This window comes from Podarcis raffonei, chromosome 1 (genome assembly GCF_027172205.1).
Source record: "Podarcis raffonei isolate rPodRaf1 chromosome 1, rPodRaf1.pri, whole genome shotgun sequence".
Classification (NCBI taxonomy): domain Eukaryota; kingdom Metazoa; phylum Chordata; class Lepidosauria; order Squamata; family Lacertidae; genus Podarcis; species Podarcis raffonei.
In genome coordinates this window covers 6,010,759-6,031,051 of record NC_070602.1, presented here as the reverse complement: position 1 = coordinate 6,031,051, position 20,293 = coordinate 6,010,759, and the positions used below count along the sequence as shown (strand labels likewise).

At 47.6% G+C, this 20,293-nt stretch overlaps 1 protein-coding gene across 3 annotated transcripts in view; it reads right to left on the bottom strand.

Annotated features, from left to right (window-relative positions):
* The window catches only part of FBXO34 (F-box protein 34), a 59,148-nt gene that overhangs the window by 18,334 nt on the left and 20,521 nt on the right, over positions 1-20,293 (bottom strand). For 2 of the 3 annotated variants that reach the window (XM_053390231.1, XM_053390316.1), the window contains exon 2: positions 9,310-9,388. The gene's annotated coding sequence lies outside the window, so the exon portion shown is untranslated. Of the gene's footprint in view, positions 1-2,549; positions 2,768-9,309; positions 9,389-20,293 lie in introns of those variants that run through there. The other variant, XM_053390402.1, reaches the window with a different exon arrangement.

The window sequence follows — 20,293 nt, the reverse complement described above, 5'->3', positions numbered from 1 at the left end:
GCTGCTGCTCGGCTACCCTCAGCTAAGCCATGGTTTGGCTTGGCATTGCGTGCAAACCCAGGGCTATGGTTTCTCCTGCTTCAGTCCAAACAAACCACGAGCTGTAGCTGGAGATGGACCACGATCCCAGCTTTGGACACAGTGCTATGTCAAGCCATGGCTTAACTCTAGACAGTACAGCATCTGCAGGACCTGGGGAAGGAGCAAAGTGGACTTTACTCTGCCCAAGAATACGTTTAGCCACAGAGGCACAGAATTAGCAAGGGACAGGAGTAGGTACTCCCAAGAGTCATCTAGTCCAACCCCCTGAAATGAAGTAATCTCACATACACATACACACAGAGTACAGCACAAAATGCGTTTCAGAGTATGAAAGCCTCTCCTTAAGTCTGGAAATAACTGCCTTTAAAGTCTGGGGTTTAAAAGATTCCTTATAACACGCCGTCCCATCCCAAAACGCAGAGAATCAAACCACTAGAATATCGGTTCATGGCACCAGACCAGGAACAAGGAAGAAAGGAGGAATAACACACAAACCTGGAGGTAAACATCCTGCAAACTCTTTGCAATCTCACAGGTGATCTACTGCTGAACCTGCAGCCCTTTTTCTTAGTAATTACATAGTTTTTGTTGACAGGACTGCAAAGATCACTCATCATGTAACACCATGCTCACAAATCATGACTCAGCTTCTCCTTTGTTTTCCTTTTTAAATGAAGTACATTTCACTCAAAGGAATCCCAGAAAACAAGCAGACTGCTCAATCCAGCCAGGACTGGTTAGACTTTGCTCTAAAATAGAGGTTTTGCATGACGAAAAAGGGAAGCCCAAATGCCAGGGATTTTGTTCCGCTGCCCATCCAGCTCTGGAGCTTTTTAGCAAGCTCTTAAGGGCCACATACTCACTGGTAGAGTACATGCTCTAAACCAGGGCTAGGCAACCTTAGGCCCGTGGGCCCAATCGCCTTCTCAATCCAGCCTGCAGACAGTCCGAGAATCAGCGTGTTTTTCAATGAATAGAATGTGTGCTTTTATTTAAAATGCATCTCTGGGTTATTTATGGGGCCTAGGAATTCGTTCATTTCCCCGCCCCCCCCAAAAAAATATAGTCCAGCCCACCACATGCTCTGAGGGACGGTGGACCGGCCCCCTACTGTAAAAGGTTGCTGACCCCTGCTCTAAACTCAGGCCAATATTCTGGTCTGAGTTCAGCAACTCCAGTGAATAAGAACTTTGCAGGATCAGGCCAAAGGCCTGTCTATTTCAGCAACCTGTTCTCACAGTGGCCTGTCCCACAAACAGGACCTGAGCACAACAGAACATCTCCCATTCTCCAGTTTCAAGCAACTGGTATCCGGAGGCATTTACTTCCTCGGACAGTGCATAGCCATGCCATCTAGTAGCCCTTAGAATCAGGGAAATTATAGAACGGTAGAGTTGGAAGGGCCCACGAGGATCATCTAGTCCAACCCCCTGAAGTGAAGGAACCTTTGGCCCAACCTAGGACTTGAACCCACAACCCTGAGACTAAGAGTCTTATGCTCTACCAATTTATCCTCCGTTAATTCGCCTGGCGTGCTGTGGTCCATGGGGTCACGAAGGGTCGGACAAGACTAAACAACTCAACAACAACAGCAATTTGTCTAATCCCTCTTTAAAGCCATCCAAGTTGGTGGCTGCCTCACTACCTCCCATAGGAGCAAGTCCCCTTGTTTCAACAATGCGCTGTGTGAAAACGGGACCCAGCTGTGCGCTATTTCAATTCCTTGATATCTGCTGTTATTTTTAAACCAAGAAGCAGTCTTGGCATAAAAAACTTCCAAAACGAGGCCAAGGGCAGCACCTGCGAAATCCCCAACTTGGTCACAAAAGAAAGAGAGCAAAATAAAAAATATTTTTTGGGGGGTGGGGGGGCAGAGAGATGCAAAGATTCCTGTCCACCAAGCAGTGGTCTTTGGACTGAAATCCCAGCAGGGAAGTGCTGGAGGGAAAGTTGTATGTCATGGAAACAAGTAGTAGTAGGGCAAGGGAGGCGGGCGGGCGGGGAGGAGAACAATCCCATAATCTTTACTGCCCTGGGGCTGCACCCTTTTCATTTGCAGCCACTTCTGCAAGCCAACAATGGGCAGCTGTGATTGGAAGTGCCTTCAAGCCTTGCCAAAGCACATATACACAGGGAATCGGAACAATCGGCCCCTGCTTTCATGGGAGCGAAAGGTTGCCGCTAAATCAAATGGGTGGGGACCCCACTCTGCAATCTTGGAATCTGCTCATAGGATATAGGAAAATGTGACCATCATGCAACGAGGGCAGGGGAGAGTTCCCTTTCCTAGTAAGTATAAAAGGAGAGGGGGGAGAGAATGGAGGAGGCAGGGCGGGGAAGAGTGTGGCTCAGAGAACAAATGAGACAATTGGAACAGAATTAAAACAAGACGACATTGGAAAGTCCCCCCCCCCCCGGAAGCAAACAGAAACTTGGGAGATGACCAAGAAAAGGTCCTCTCCACCCATGCCCAGCTCTGAATAAAGGCTTGTTTTCAAAGGTTTTACCTGCACCATGCCATCCTCTCTACCAGGTCGGTCAGCAACAGGCAGGAAAGCAAACGCAGCCGATTCACACATTCACCTTCTCCTCTTTGCAAGCCCATATTTCAGTCCTCAGTGCAGGAAACGGCCCTGCTTGCCTCCCGCCCTTCTCAGGGGACTCTCAGCCCGGCAAAAAGTCCATCTGCTCCTCCACCTGAGCCACGCGCGGGCCCTGCGTCACCCAGCCATTGAAACCACGTCCTTCACCAGATGTGACATCAGCCTGTTACCATGGGAATGATGGGGGCTGCGGAGAACCCCGTGTTCTGGAACCACAGCAGCTTCAGGCAGTAGAGCCGGCCTCTGCCTGAGTGAGGCACAGACGGGTTCAGAGCCCCCTCCTTACACCCAATTGGGCAAGGCTTCTCCAGACAGAAAGCAACCTGTTGCACAGTGGCAGGCTGGGGAATTAAAATGCCTCCTGTGCAGAAAGGGACAGTCGCTCCCTGGCAGAGCACGCCCAAGCTTTGCACACAGAAGGCCCCAGGTTCAAACATCAGCATCTCCAGGTAAAGCCCAACTGGGGAACTTGTAGGGTCCTGTCTACTTTTATAGACCCTCCAGACTCAAGACTCTATGTGTGAGTGAACATGGGTGAGAAAGACATGGGATGTCAGAGGGAGAGTCAGGGAAAGAGAGAGCACTATGTAATTCTGCACAGCTGCAAACAAAAATTGCTGGTGTCCTTCGTGTAGACAAGAAGACAAGAACATAGAAAGCTTTATGGATCCAAGATGAGGGGCCAGAATCCAAGGTCTACCTGCCATTTAAATCCAGGTTTACTTTCCAGATTTAGGGACGCGGGCGGCACTGAGCCTCTTGGGCTTGTGGATCGGAAAGGTCGGCGGTTTGAATGCCTGCGACAAGGTGAGCTCCCATTGCTCTGTCCCTGCTCCTGCCAACCTAGCAGTTTGAAAGCACACTAGTGCAAGTAGATAAATAGGTACCGCTGCGGTGGGAAGGTAAACAGCGTTTCCGTGCGGTCTGGCTTCCATCACAGTGTTCCGTTGCGCCAAAAGCAGTTTAGTCCTGCTGGCCACATGACCTGGAAAGCTATCTGTGGACAAACGCCGGCTCCCTCGACCTGAGATGAGCGCCGTAACCCCTTGGTTGCCTTTGACTGCACTTAACTGTCCAGGGATCCTTTACCTTTACCTTACTTTCCAGATACTCTCTCTCACTTGCTTTTGGGAACAGCTCACAGAATCACAGAGCTGGAATCTAGATCAGGGTTTCCCAAAATTGGGTCTCCAGCTGCTTTTGGACTACAACTTCTATTATCTCTAGCTAGCAGGACCAGTGGTAAGGGATGATGGGAACTGTACCCCAAAAACTCTAGAAACAAGGCCTACAATTCTGTATGAACGAAGTACTCCTTCTCCTCATGACTGAGGAACTGTAGACGTCTCTTACACACCTGGGATTTTAGAGCATGACTTCTGAGTCACGGATCTGAGTAGGGCTGAGCCAAGACATCACACAACTTAAGAAACTGAGCTAGCCTTGCAAACAGATCCACAAAACTTACCGTATTTTTCACACCACACCGGACAATAGGACGCACCTTGTTTTAGAGGGGGGAGAACAGTGGAAAAAAATTCTTCCGCTCTCTGCCCAGCGCCCCTTCAGCGAAGCGGCAGGAAGCGCTGCGCAGAGAGTGGGAGAATTTCCCCCCTCTTGTTTTCCTGCTCTAAAACAAGGTGCCGTTTAAGGTGCATTCAGGCGGCTACCTTGGAAGCCTGGAGAGCTAGAGGGGTCAGTGCGCACCGACCCCTCTCGCTCTCCAGGCTTCAGGTTCCTTTCGACCTGCTCTTTGGGGCTGGCGGGGGGAAGCCCACCACCAGCCCCAAAGAGCAGGTCAGGGAGCAGCGGAAAGGCGCAGCGGAGAGGCTGCTGCCATAGTCACGCGTCACTTCTCCAGCTGGGAGAGGGTCGCGGGGCTATGGCTTCTTTAGCCCCGCACGCGCTCTCCCGGCTGGAGAGGTGATGCGCGGCTATGGAGGCTCCTGCCATAGCCGCGCATCACCTCTCCAGCCGGGAGAGGGTCGCGGGGGGCTGCTTTAGCTCCGCGCGTGCTCTCCCGGCTGGAGAGCTGACGCGCGGCTATGGAGGCTCCTGCCATAGCCGTGCGTTACCTCTCCAGCCGGGAGAGGGCCGCGGGGCTATGGTGTCTTCGCTCCATAGGACGCACACACATTTCCCCTTCATTTTTGAAGGGGAAAAAGTGCGTCCTATAGAGCGAAAAATACGGTACTCGCCCAGCTGCCAACAGAACTTTGTAGCACATCGAAGGTCCAACAACAACATGACACCAACACCACAAACCCAAATGCACTTCCAGTTTTACAAAGCTCCGTCTGGTCACCTGGAGGAGAGTCTTGCTCACCTCAGGCAACTACAGAAGTGGTTAACAGAAGTCTGAGCTGATTGCAAACTACAAAGCTCAGCCAGCCAGCTCTCAGATCTATCCAGGACTCATCCCGCCAACGTAAGGCAGATTCAACAGCTTGCACAACAAGCTTCTCATGTGACCTCTCCAAATGAAGCAGCTTGAATGGGTGGCTTGAAGACTGTCTCTTTTTGCTCACGTAGCAGCATTGGTTTTTTAATTATGGTGCTGGAGGAGACTCTTGAGAGTCCCATGGACTGCAAGAAGATCCAATCGATCCATTCTGAAGGAAATCAGCCCTGAGTGCTCCCTGGAAGGACAGATCCTGAAGCTGAGGCTCCAAGACTTTGGCCACCTCATGAGAAGAGAAGACTCCCTGGAAAAGACCCTGATGTTGGGAAAGATGGAGGGCACAAGGAGAAGGGGACGACAGAGGACGAGATGGTTGGACAGTGTTCTCGAAGCTACCAGCATGAGTTTGACCAAACTGCGGGAGGCAGTGGAAGACAGGAGTGCCTGGCATGCTCTGGTCCATGGGGTCACGAAGAGGCGGACACGACTAAACGTCTAAACAACAACAACAGTTTCCCCAGATTTCAGACAGCCAAGGTCCAATTTTCTCCTGAATTAAAACTGGGGACATGCATCTTACTATTCCGTTCTAGAAAGTATTTGCCTTTTTGAACTTGTAATATTTGCTTGTGTCCAGCTATCTTCTGCATGAAAGCCAGTGTGGCATAATGGTTCAGAGTGTTGGACCATGACCTTGGAGAGAAGAGTTCAAATCCGCATTTAGCCATGAAGCTCACTGGGTGACCTTGGGCCAGTCACCATCTCTTAGTCTAACCTACCTCACAGGCCAAACCTTACGCCAAAGAATAAACGGACATAAATCGGATATCAAGAATCACAAGACAGAGAAACCAGTAGGAGAACACTTCAATCTCCCAGGACATTCTATACAATATCTCAAAGTAGCTGTTTTACTACAAAGGAATTTCAGAAATAGACTGGAAAGAGAAGCTGCTGAATTGCAACTCATTACCAAACTTAAAACCATGGAGAGACCTGGTCTGAACAAAGACATTGGATTCTTATCTCATTATACATGACAAAGCCATTTTTCACCTTCTCACCCCTTGCTTTTTCCTGTAAGACCTATTGCAGTCGTTAAGAGTCGTCAACAGGCTCATCACAGCTATCTGCCAATCACCCATTCCCACCACCCTTCTGAGTAATACCCCTCCCCACCTTCTCACTATATAGAAGGATCTGGCAACTTCTGTTTCAGTGTATCTGAAGAAGTGTGCATGCACACGAAAGCTCATACCAAGAACTAACTTAGTTGGTCTTTAAGGTGCTACTGGAAGGAAAAATTTTTTTTGTTTTGACTACCTCACAGGGTTGTTGTAAGGGTGAAAGAGAGGAGAACCACATACATCACCTTGGACAGCTCCTTGGAAGAAAAAGTCATAAATAAATGAGAGCCTGAGGGCCCTGCTCCTGCCTCTCTCCACCCGGCCCAGGGCAGGGCCTGACAGGTTTTATAAGCACTTCTGGTGCTGCTACTGCTGCTGAGCAGAGAGGGCTTTTTCTTTTAAATTGCTTTTAAATTGATTTTTATACAGTGGTACCTCTGGTTACAGACGCTTCAGGTTACAGATGCTTCAGGTTACAGACTCCACTAACCCAGAAATAGTACCTCAGGTTAAGAACTTTGCTTCAGGATGAGAACAGAAATCGTGCAGCAGCAGCGTGGCGGCAGCAGGAGGCCCCATTAGCTAAAGTGGTACCTCAGGTTAAGAACAGTTTCAGGTTAAGAACGAACCTCCAGAACGAATTAAGTTCTTAACCCGAGGTACTACTGTATCCTTTTAAATTTTTTTTTTTAGTGTTTTAACTGTTTTTAACTGGGTTTTAAGGGCATTTTGTGGGATGTTCCTACGAGGAGAGGAGTGGGGGAGACCCAATTTCAGTGGTTCTGTGTAGGGGGAGGTATGGCGTGGGAGGAGGGGCAGGCCGGGTAAGGGGCACACAGCACAGGCAGTTAGTGACTGTGCCATGTGCCAGTCCCTCCCCCAACCTGGGGAATTGTGGTTGTCATATCAGCCAGCCCTCGGGTCTGCGACTGCTGCTGTTGAATGCCAGGTCAACCCAGGAAACAATCTCCCTCATCCATGATCTGATTATGGGTGAAGAGGCTGATCTGGCATGTCTCACTGAAACTTGGGTGGGTGAACAGGGTGGAGTTGGTCTCACCAAGCTGTGCCCACCTGGGTACTCACTGCAGCATCAGGCCAGACTCAAGGGTCGGGGAGGGGGAGTTGCTGTGGTCTATAGAAATTCTCGTATCTCCATGCTCTCTGTCCAGTTGGGAGGGTGTTCCTGGAACTGGGCAATTGGGACAGATTAGGGATTCTGCTGGTTTACCACCCACCTCACTGCCCAGCAGTCTCCCTGCCTGAGCTGGCAGGGCTGGTCTCGGAGGCGGTGTTGAGGACTCCCAGAATGCTGGTTCTGGGAGAGTTCAACATCCATGCCAAGGCAGCTGGCTCTGGGGTGGCTCAGGACTTCATGGCCGCCATGACAACCATGGGGCTGTCTCAACATGTCACTGGCCCAACATGTCACTGGCAGGCCACACTCTGAACCTTGTTTTCTCAACTGGGCAGAGGTTAATTTGAAAGTGGGAGACATTGACATCAGTCCCTTGTCATGGTCAGATCACTTCCTGCTGAGATTTAGGCTGTCGGCAACTTTCCCCCTCCGCAGAGGCAGGGGGCCTATTAGGAAGGTCTGTCCTCAGAGGCTGATGGATCCAGTGGGATTCCAAACAGCTCTGGGGGGTTTTCTGACTGATATGACTGGCAGCCCTGTCAAAGCCCTGGCTGACCTCTGGAACACCCAAACAGCTCAGGCTATTAACACGATCTCCACTGAGCGTCCTCTCTCACTTCATGGAGCCTGTTTGGCCCCATGGTATACTCCAGAGCTTAGGGCGAGGAAACGAGCTGGGAGACGGTTTGAACGCAAGTGGAGGAGAGATCCAAATGAATGCAACCAAACACTGGTAATGGCTCATTATCGAGCCTACCTAGTAGCAGTGAAGGCAGCAAAGAAGGCATACATTGCTGCCTCCATTGCATCCTCATTATGCCATCCAGCAGAGCTTTTTCCAGGTTGTACAGGGCCTTTTGTCCGGAGCACAGTCTAGTCCTGTTGTGTTGGATGAGTTCTAGTTGGTAAGGCTCAAGGATGTAGACAAGGTGCCTTCTCTGCAGTGGCTCCCCGTCTGTGGAAAGCTCTGCCAAGCGAAGTTCGCCTGGCACCTTCATTATACACCTTTAGGCGCCATGCAAATATGTTCCTTTTTAACCAGGCCTTTGGTTGATTTTATTGACATCCTATGCGCGGGTGGCGCTGTGGGTAAAAGCCTCAGCGCCTAGGGCTTGCCGATCGAAAGGTCGGCGGTTCGAATCCCTGCGGCGGAGTGCGCTCCTGTTGCTCGGTCCCAGCGCCTGCCAACCTAGCAGTTCGAAAGCACCCCCAGGTGCAAGTAGATAAATAGGGACCGCTTACTGGCGGGAAGGTAAACGGCGTTTCCGTGTGCTGCGCTGGCTCGCCAGATGCAGCTTTGTCACGCTGGCCACGTGACCCAGAAGTGTTTCCGGACAGCGCTGGCTGTCCGGACAGAGATGGGCGCACAACCCCAGAGTCTGTCAAGACTGGCCCGTACGGGCAGGGGTACCTTTACCTTTATGCCCTTTTAAAATGTGGGTTTGTTGCGGGGGGAGGTTATTGGGTTGTTGATTTTGTTCTGTGAACTGCCCTAAGACCTCCAGGTATAGGCCGGTTTATAAATTCAATCAATCAATTAATATTTTAAAAATACCTGATCTGGGTATAGTGGTACCTCGGGTTAAGAATTTAATTCGTTCTGGAGGTCCATTCTTAACCTGACACTGTTCTTAACCTGAAGCACCACTTTAACTAATGGGGCCTCCCGCTACTGCCGTGCTGCTGCTGCGCAATTTCTGTTCTCATCCTGAAGCAAAGTTCTTAACCCGAGGTACTATTTCTGGGTTAGCGGAGTCTCCTAACCTGAAGCGTCTGTAACCTGAAGCGTCTGTAATCCGAGGTACCACTGTATATGTCTTGACTGGAGCATGTAAAGTCTTGCTACAATGAAAGATCCCTTCCCCAACTGTAAAAAAAAAGTCAGCATCCAAACTCCATAAACAGGAAGAGATTTTCTGCACACCACCCCCAAAATGCCAAAAACAAATACGTAGAGCTGCGCATAGGCACCTCGCTGGGGCAAACTGAGAGCAGTACCTTCAGGGAGAAGCCCCTCTGCGCAGTTTCAGACATCACAGCACCCTCGGTGTTCGGCACAATCCTTTGAAGGGCATTTCTGAAAAGGAAAAGGAAGGGGAGGTTAGAGGGCAGCAAGCAATTAGCAGGCAGCAAACATTCCATCTTTATAAAAAGGACACATCATAAAAATTACCAGAGGACACAATCAACCAGATGTATTAAAAGCACTGCCGCCCAGAACATCACAGGCCTCTTCCCTCTGGAGGGTGTTGGGAATGACAACTCAAAGTGGAAAGAGAGGGCAATGAATTTCCAAAAGCTACGGTAGGCAAGAGCAGCCACAACCTCTCGTCTCCTGGATATTTATAGCTCCCCTCGACACAGAAAGCTCAAGGACAGCCACAAAACACCACTGCAAAATATGCAGTGTATGGCTGGGGCAACCCAGTCAGATGGACTCATCATCATCATCATCATACTACACCCAGTGTATGGGCAAAATCACTGCACACAACAGAAATGCCCCCAGATGCTAGGAAGCTGCCATTGTTTTGGCAAATTCAGCGTTATTCATGCAACTCACATGATCGGTTTATCTAGAAACACCTCTTCAGGGTCTCAGGCAGAGGTCCCCTCCCCCTGGTCACCTGTGATCAGAGCCTTCTGACTGCAGATGCTTGAGATGGTACCAGGGACAGTCCACAAGCAAAGCATGGCGATAGCCCTTCCCAGTCCTGCCAGCTTATTCCACAACCCTACAGGGGCAGCCCTAGAACAATAGCCTTCCAGTGATTCAGGAAAACGTGAGGATTTCTTCCCCTTCCTCAAGTTTCAAAGGGGAGGGAGGCTCTTTGCCGTTTACACAGATTGTCTGCCCTAGAGAAAAAGAACAAGCAGCAAGTCAAGAACAAACCTTGAGTAAGAAATTGAGGGAGCCATTCAAAGTATGCAATTGGGAAAATCTCCGGGACCCGATGGACTGACCTCCAGATATTACAAAGCTTTGAAAGAATGGCTTATACAACCGTTGAAGGAGGTCTGTAATGAAATTTTAGAGGGGAAAAAGGCACCTGAATCGTGGAAAGAAGCTTATATTACACTTATACCAAAGTCAGAGACTGAGAAGAACCAGGTCAAGAACTACCGCCCTATATCATTACTTAATGTGGATTACAAAATTTTTGCAGACATTTTAGCAAAAAGACTGAAAAGAGTTTTGGTGGGGGAGATTCATAAAGACCAAGCGGGCTTTCTTCCAGGAAGACATTTATCAGAGAATGTGAGAAACATAATAGACATTATGGAGTTACTGGAAGTTAATATTAACACTAAGGCAGTACTAATATTTGTGGACGCAGAGAAAGCCTTTGACAATATTTCTTGGAGTTTTATGAAAAAGAATCTCCAAGGGATGGGGGTAGGCCAAGGTTTTGAGAACGGTATAAGTGCAATTTATTCTGAACAAAAAGCAAAATTGATTGTAAATAATGTGGTTACAGAAGAATTTGCTATTGAAAAAGGGACACGACAGGGGTGCCCAATATCCCCATTGCTTTTTATATCAGTCCTGGAGGTTTTATTAAACATGATTAGAGGGGACCAGCTGGTTAAAGGGGTTCAGGTCGGAGCTAAACAGTACAAACTGAGAGCATTTGCAGATGATCTAGTTTTAACTTTACAAGAGCCAGACACTAGTACGAGAAGAGTTTTAGAGTTAATACAAGTATTTGGTCAAGTAGCAGGCTTTAAGCTGAATAAACAGAAAACGAAAGTATTGGATAAAAATTTAACAAGTGCAGAAAGAGAGAAATTCCAGAATGACACTGGTTTATTGATAGCAAAGAAGGTGAAATACCTGGGGATAAATTTGACATCTAAGAATGTGAACTTATTTAAAGATAACTATGAGAAATGCTGGGCAGAAGTGAAAAAGGATTTAGAAATATGGTCAAGTTTGAGACTTTCCTTGTTAGGCCGAATTGCTGTTATTAAGATGAATGTCTTGCCGAGAATGTTATTTTTGTTTCAAACACTGCATATTGTGGATAAAATGGATTGTTTCAAGAGGTGGCAAAAAGATATATCTAGATTTGTCTGGCAGGGCAAAAAGCCCAGAATAAAATTTAAGATACTAACTGACGCAAAAGAAAGAGGGGGGTTTGCCCTGCCAGACTTAAAACTGTATTATGAATCAGCGGCTTTTTGCTGGCTGAAAGACTGGCTACTTCTTGAGAACACAGACATTTTGGACTTGGAAGGGTTTAATAATGGGTTTGGTTGGCATGCATATATATGGTATGACAAGGTTAAGATTCACCAAGGTTTCAAAAATCACATTGTTAGAAAAGCCCTATATAATGTATGGATTAGATATAAAGACTTGTTGGAAAATAAAACACCCAGGTGGTTGTCACCGATGGAAGCTAAGGAAGTGAAAAAATTAAACATGGAATCTAAATGGCCGAAATATTGGGAAATTATAGAGTATGAGGAGGGAAAAGTTAAATTGCAAAGTTATGAGAAATTGAAGTTCAAAGTAAGAGATTGGCTCCATTATTACCAGATAAACGAAGTTTTTAAACAGGACAGGAAAATCGGCTTTCAGGTGGAAAGGTCGAAATTAGAAACAGAGCTTTTGGAATCCAGTACTAAGAATCTGTCAAGAATGTATAACTTGCTGTTGAAATGGAATACACAGGATGAGATGGTTAAATCAGCTATGATTAAATGGGCACAGGACATTGGACATGACATTATGTTTGCAGACTGGGAACAGTTATGGACCACTGGTATAAAGTTTACGGCATGCAATGCCTTAAGAGAGAATATTATGAAAATGATTTATAGGTGGTACATGACCCCAGTCAAGCTTGCTAAAATTTACCATTTGCCCAATAACAAATGCTGGAAATGTAATGAAACTGAAGGTACTTTTTATCACCTTTGGTGGACATGCCCTAAGATTAAGGCTTTCTGGGAAAGGATCTACAATGAAATGAAAAAGGTGCTTAAATGCACTTTTGCGAAGAAACCAGAGGCCTTTCTCTTGGGCATGGTAGGCCAATTGGTGTCAAAGAAAGATAGGATGTTTTTTATGTATGCGACAACAGCAGCAAGAGTACTTTTAGCAAAGTACTGGAAGACACAAGAACTACCCACACTGGAAGAATGGCAGACGAAGGTGATTGACTACATGGGATTGGCTGAGATGACTGGCAGAATCCGAGACCAAGGGAAAGAGACGGTGGAAGAAGACTGGAAGAAACTCAAAGTTTATCTTAAGAACTATTGTAAAATTAATGAGTGCTAAAATGTTTTGAGTAATGTAAAATAGAATTGCAGCGATAAACAATTGGACATGGGAATAAGGATTTAAAGGAAGTGCCATAAGTAAATAAAATTAGAGGTTGCTGGAAAAATTTTAAAACAAGGATGCAGAAAAAGGAGGTATGGGGAAGTCGCTGAAAGAAAGTTTAAGGAAAAGAAGGTTAAGAAACTATACATGTTTATATGTGTGTTTGTTTTTGTATTGTCTTGTATTGTTATTTAATATGTGTTGGAAAATCAATAAAAATTTATTAAAAAAAAAAAAAGAACAAACCTTGAGTAAAAAGGTAAAGGTAAAGGACACCTGGATGGTTAAGTCCAGGCAAAGGTGACTATGGGGTTGCGGCGCTCATCTCGCTTTCAGGCCAAGGGAGCCAGCGTTTGTCCACAGACAGCTTTCCAGGGCATGCGGCCAGCAGGACTAAACCGCTTCTGGTGCAATGGAACACCGTGATGGAAACCAGAATGCACGAAAATGCTGTTTACCTTCCTGCCGCAGCGGTAACTATTTATCTACTTGCACTGGCATGCTTTCGAACTGCTAGGTTGGCAGGAGCTGGGACAGAGCAGCAGAAGCTCTGTTGACATTTCCATTCCACCTTAAGGACCAGATATGTGGAATTGTTGCGTGTCACATGTCTGTTTACATTCCAGACCAGCTTGCTGGGAACTTGTGTATAGCTTTTGCTTTTCCCATTCTCTCTGAGACAACGAGGGAGAGAGACAACATGTTTCTTTGTCCTGATTTATGATTAATAAATCTGTAGTTGTAGTATGCTTCCACAAGCCTCACGCCTATTCTGTGTGCGCAGTTCGATCTGCGGATAGTGTGCCCTGGCTCAGAAGCCCAGGTCACTGATTTACGTTGGAGCAGAGGTGATGGTCTTCGCAGCGGGACGGCTGGAAGGAGACGGCCCAGCCAGGGCTAGCCAGCTGACCTCCCGGCCCTCTGCATGCCGACAACCTCACCCCAAAACCTTGAGTGTGTGATTTGCCTGGAGGGAGTCCAGGTTCTGACATCACCAGCCCCTTTCAGAGGCTGCTCAGGGCACTTCCATTTTTCAAGGACCCTGGCCAGTGGTGGCCGGTAGAGAAAGTAGGAGGCCACAAAGGGTACCAGCCCAGGGCTTACAGTCTCTCCCAACTGAGATGTTATGGAGAAATCCAGCCAGGTGTCATCAGTGCAACTAAAGCACCTTGTCCCCAAAATCCTTATGACCTCTCCCAACAACTTCATATACATACTGCCTTGTGAAGATGGGATATCTCAGTTGGTAGAGTGTGAGACTCTTAATCTCTGGGTCGTGGGTTCAAGCCCCACGTTGGGCAAAAGATTCCTGCATTGCAGTGGGTTGGACTGGGTGACCCTCGTGGTCCTTTTTAACTCTACAGTTCTATGACTAAATAGCACCGGGGATAAAATAAAATAGCATAACCACCAGGGGGCCAAAAAGCACTCTCCCACTGCTACCCTCTGGACTCGGTCCCATAGTGAGGACTGGAGCCACAGTAGCAGCGTGCTCCCCATTCCCATTCCTGCCCCATGGCTCTATAAGCTCTCACCGCCAAGTCCCTCCCATCAGGGTATTTCAGAACCTGGAATAAAAACATTCTCGGACAAGAGCCTGTTATGCAAATTCAGAAGCTCCATAAGCAAAAAGGTTAACATTCATTGTTCATTTCATCATTTAAAGTCCTGACCTTCCCAACGGTCAGGAGTCAGTTCAACAATGAAACAAAGTCTGTGTTTATTTTAAATTTAAATAGCGACATGCATCGTAAGACGTTCAACCAAAGGAAACTTAAAATACAATGGAGCCCAATAAAAACCCTCGGCAAAAAATGTAAAAATGCAAAGCACTGGAAGGGAATGTATCAGCAGTACAGCTTTCCCTTGGGCTTTATCGCCAAAAGTCTTGAACCCAGACTGATGTTCCTCCTTAGTTTAGCTAGATGACCTGTGGCAAATCACTGGCTCTCAACCAGTGGCTGATGTGCCACTTCTGAGCTCCTCTGATGAAGGCAACAAAACGCTATAGATGAGAGAGAGAGAGAGAGAGAGAGAGAGAGAGAGAGAGAGAGATCTCCTCCCACTTGACAGATAGACAGACAGAAAGACAGACAAATATAGATCTCCTCCCACTTTTACCATGCTGAGGACCAGAAACTTACATATTTCTAAAAGTAATGACGAAAGTTGAGTCCTTCTGGATCAGGCCAATGGCCCATCTAGCATCCTGTTTTCACAGTGGACAACCAGATGCCCCAATGGGAAACTCACAAGCACGACCCAAGAACAAGATCACTCTCCTCCTCACTTGGGATTACTCACAGCGACTGGCATTCAAGAGACATTTACTGCCTGCAACCGTGTGGAGGAACACAACCATTGTGGCTCCTACCCAACAATTGCTTTATCCTCCATGAATTTGTCTTTTGAAGCCATCCAAAGTTGGTGGCCATCACTGCCTCTTGAGGGAGAGAATTCCACAGTTTAGCCACGCACGGTGCGAAAAAGTCCTTTATTCTAACCGCCCTGCGTCCTCAACATGAGCACAGTTCATCCCGATCCTGTTACGTCTACACATTTTGTGCGGAAGCCTTTATTCCGGATTCTGAACTTGCCTGGGCAGCTGAAGCGTCTGACGTGTGACGTCTGTACAGAACGATACCAGGAAAACAACGGATGGCGCGATCCGATCTAATACCTCAAGTGCCCTGGGTGCAGCAAAGCATGCGATGCACCGTTCCATTCACTCCCCACAATGGCAGGCTGTGAAGCTGCAGGCACGATACCATCAAACACACTCTGCTGAACAGAAGTAGGCCAGGAACGCCAGGCCCTGCCAGGCAGAAGCAGCGGTACACGCACCCCTTGCTGCTCGGCTAAGTATAGACCTGCAGCTTATTAATAGACCAAGATGTAGGAGCCCGTAAGGAAGACAACGCCACACGACACTTCCTCGACCCAAACAAAAACAGTTTTGCATTCAAGAAGCTGGGGTCCTTGTTTGGCGTTTCACATTCTCAGGAATATGCTTCCCTCCCTCTCTTTTAAGCTCATCTAGGGAGGAACGACGAAATCCAGGGTTAGCAAAAGGGGACACCATCAAAAATAGGAAAGGGGAAAATGCCACCCTTACTGAATCATGACTGCTTACTGCAGACCAAGCACCCAAAGCTGCACCTCTTTGAATCAGAAGTCTGTCCCTGCTGATTAGCTGCTTCTCTTCCTAAGTGTCGCAGAGGGGCCTCCTTCAAGGTAAATGCGCACATGATTCGACTGCAAGCCTTTTAAATAAACTTAGGGCTACAAGAGAAAGAGGGAGAGAGCGGGCGAAAGAGAGACCCTCCAAGCAGTGTTAGAAACTCAGATATTTAACCTAATCATCAAATAGCACCTTAAACCTAGGTTACAGTCACCACAACTGAATGTCTAGGTGCCTTTTTTTACAATGAGATTTGTTATTATTATTGTTGTTGTTATTACTAGTAATAGCATTATTAATTTCATTTCTAAAAAGCTTTTATACTGGCTACGACCTACTTTGCTCCTTTGAGCATTAAATGAGAAAACAGGAGGTACAAGGCATTTTTATGGGGCCCGCAGACAGTCACTCCTTTCCAGAAGGGATTCAAACGCATACCAGAAATTTAGGTTTGCACCATTAAAATGGGTTAAACGTTCTGTCGCCGTAGCATAACTCTTTGAAAAAAAGGAAGAGCGTGGGGTGACTGAATTGTTAACAGGAGGACTTGTAAGCAAAGCCCAAACAAATCAGAATGAATAGTCATTGTCATCTAACCACCCCATAAACAAATTGGAACAAATGCTGAATAAAGACTGGGCATCATCTAACCCAGGGGAAGGCAAACTAAGGCCCGTGGGCCAGATGCGGCCCAATCGCCTTCTCAATCTGGCCCACTGACAGTCCGGGAATCAACGTGTTTTTACATGAGTAGAATGTGTGTTTTTATTTAAAATGCATCTCTGGGTTATTTGTGAGGCATAGGAATTCATTCATTCCCCCCCCCCAAAAAATACAGTCTGGCCCACCACATGGTTTGAGGGATGGTGGACTGGCCCACGGCTGAAAAAGGTTGCTGACCCCTGATCTAACCCATGAGTAGGCAAACTAAGGCCTGGAGGCCAGATCCGGCCCAATCACTTTCTAAATCCAGCCCGTGGATGCTCCGGGAATCAGTGTGTTTTTACATAAGCAGAATGTGTGCTTTTATTTAAAATGCATCTCTGGGTTATTTGTGGGGCATAGGAATTCGTTCACCCCCCCCCCAAAAAAAAATATAGTTCGACCATCAACAAGGTCTGAGGAACAGTGGATCAGCCCCCTGCTGAAAAAGTTTGCTGACCCCTGATCTAACCCATGGGTCGGCAAACTAAGGCCCTGGGGCCGGATCCGGCCCAAATGCCTTTTGAATCTGGCCCGCGGATGGCCCGGGAATCGCCGCGTGGATCGGTGTGGCGATTCTGATCGTTCGGGCTGCGCCATTTCCCCCCAAACACACACCGCGACGGCGTCTCCTCCCTCCCTCCTCCTGGCTTCTCCCCGCCCTGCCTAGAGGAGGAAGGAGGCTGGGCTTTGTTGAGCTGTAGTTGGCTGAGCGCCATTTTAAGCAGCCCCTCTCCGGAGCCAGCCCTTTCGTGCCGCTCATTGTCCTTCTGCTGCCAGCCACTGCCACTGGCAAGGCACAGGTAAGCAGCTACCGGGGTTCGTCCGGTGCTGTGGAGAAGGGATGGGGGAGTTGGGGGGGAGTTTCAAAATATAGTCCGGCCCCCCACAAGGTATGAGGGACAGTGGACTGGCCCCTTGAATAAAAAGTTTGCTGGCCCCTGATCTAACCCCTGCATAAGCTTTGTGTAATATAATATAATAATAATAATTTATTATTTATACCCTGCCCATCTGGCTGAGTTTCCCCAGCCACTCTGGGCAGCTCCCAACAGAATATTAAAAACACGATAAAACATCAAACATTAAAAACTTCCCTAAACAGAGCTGCCTTCAAATGTCTTTTAAAAATAGGATAGCTGCTTATTTCCTTGACATCTGATGGGAGGGCGTTCCACAGGGCAGGCGCCACTACTGAGAAGGCCCTCTGGTTCCCTGTAACCTTACTTCTCACAATGAGGGAACCGCCAGAAGGCCTTCGGCGCTGGATCTCAGTGTCTGGGCTGAATGATGGGGGTGGAGATGCTCCTTCAGGTATACTGGACCGAGGCCATTTAGGGCTTGTAAGCAAATCAGGACGAGGGCTCCAGAAACAGGGCATCTGAAGATGCCTCTAGAAAGAGAAGAGCTGTTTCTAGCCACTTGCCAGCTACTGAACAAGCTCTGAGCCGTTTTACAGGCTCACTTCCCGCAACTACTGGCCTTCTATTCCAGCTTCAGTTACTCTGACAAAATTGCTCTCATTTTGCACCAGTTTCTCCCTTCCCACACTTTATCCTGGAAATAGAAATCCTCTTTGAAGTTGAGAGCTAACAAGATGAGGTTATTCACTTTCTACAGCGACAGAAGCAGCCGGCTCCAAATTACTAGTCCTGCCTGCATTATACCGCTAATGTCATTCCCCACCACCCACCACCCACCTCCCAAGAGCCTCAGAACTACTTGCTAGATCTCCCAGAGGAAACTAATTTGGATTTTTACACTCCACCAGCAGCAGGAAAGTGCTAACTCCACAGCAAGAGAGCAGATGGCAGCAAACCAGAAGTGAAACGTAACTGTGGCCGGCTAAAAAACCAGCATGCTGCTTTGTTGCTCTTTATTCAGATCGCGGCTGGTTTGCTTCCAAAATTCATTAAGTGTGCATGTAGGGGGTTGAGGGGGAGAACACCCTTTTTTGAACATTGCCTGTTGAAGATTTTGAGTCCACTGCACTGAAAAAGCCCACGCCGCTCTCAGTGCTATTAATTGCCAGGCTTCTGGGGTTAGTGCTTTCCGCCACGGGAAAGCCGCGCTGTGCAGAGCTCACATATTTTCTCTTGGGCGTACGGCTTTTCATCATCTAACGGCAGTTTTGTTTTTGGTATGAAGGGCACAGAGGCTTAGTGGGCCTCTGCAGAGACATTTATGCCTGTAGGAAAAATCGTTTCGGATCCTTCTAGTTGAAAAGCACATGTAATTCTTAATAAGGGCACTTCTGGCCCAGCACTCTGCTCTCACAAAGCCCCACGTGGTGCCTATGGAGAGCCTGTAAGTGGGACCTGAATGTAACAGCTCACCTCCACTCAGGAAGAACCAGCTAAGCAGCTCAAGGCCAGCATAAGGCTACTGGTTTATTTGTTTATTTTGCACAGTGCCGTTCATCCGTAGATCCCAGGGAGGTCCATTTCTGCAACGGGAACGAGTGTGCTGTGCTTCCATCGGGCTGCGCATGCATGCAATACTTGGGTGCCAGCACAGAGAAGCGAGTGGCATCTCAGAACACCATGAGCTGACACTGGCATTTGTGCTTTTAAGATCTGCTGGGCAGGTTTTTCCATTTGGTTCCACTCACTGCTGTACTGCTTTTGATTCAAGACTACAGTGGTACCTCGGGTTACATACGCTTCAGGTTACAAACTCCGCTAACCCAGAAATAGTGCCTCAGGTTAAGAACTTTGCTTCAGGATGAGAACAGAAATCGTGCTCCGGCGGTGCGGCGGCAGCAGGAGGCCCCATTAGCTAAAGTGGTGCTTCAGGTTAAGAACAGTTTCAGGTTAAGAACGGACCTCCAGAACGAATTAAGTACTTAACCCGAGGCACGACTGTATTTACCGTATTTTTCGCTCTATAAGACGCACCCGACCATAAGACGCAGCTAGTTTTTAGAGGAGGAAAACAACAAAAAAAATTCTGAATCTTTTATTTCTGTAGAGCCTCTTTTCAAAAGCTTGATTTTGCGAGTGAACAGTAGAAGCATTTTAACAGGCATTAGTGCTTGGATTTCATTCTCTCACAGAAAAAAAAAATGGGATCATCTGGCCGTTTGGAGAGACAGAGGCACATGGTTTGGGCAGTGATGGAATCCAAGACTGGCTGAAGAGGGAAAACAAGAATAATGTTCTCCTGTCTGTTTGTTAAGTTAGGGGCTAAACAAGTCAGGGGGCTAAACAAGGGCTATCACACAACAACTTCACAACAACCCAGTGAGGTTAAGGTGGCCCTCTCTGCGCAGCGCCTCTCCAGTGAAGCGGGAAGAGAAATGGAGCCCCTTCCGTTTCTCCTCCCGCTTCGCTGAAGGGATGCTGTGCAGTGCCATTCGCTCCATAAGACGCACACACATTTCCCCTTACTTTTTAGGAGGAAAAAAGAGTGTCTTGTGGAGTGAAAAATACGGTAAATGGTTTATTGCTTAATGCTGTTTTTATATTGTAGTGTTAGGATCACTCAGGATTCCATGTGATATGTTTGGTGGGGTACACACATACGTATAGAGAGAAAGATGTAGATATATACTGGAACAGTCATACTCAGTGGGCGACCACCTGCTTTGCATGAAAAATGTCCCCAGCTCAATCCCTAGCTGGCCTGGAAAAAGACTCCTTCCTGAAACACTGCAGAGATGCTGCCAGTCAGTGTGGACAATACTGAGCCAGAGGGACTGCTCACCATAGGGTAAAACGTTCCTGGACTGTACCACTTCCGACTACAGGTGAGGGGGGAGATCA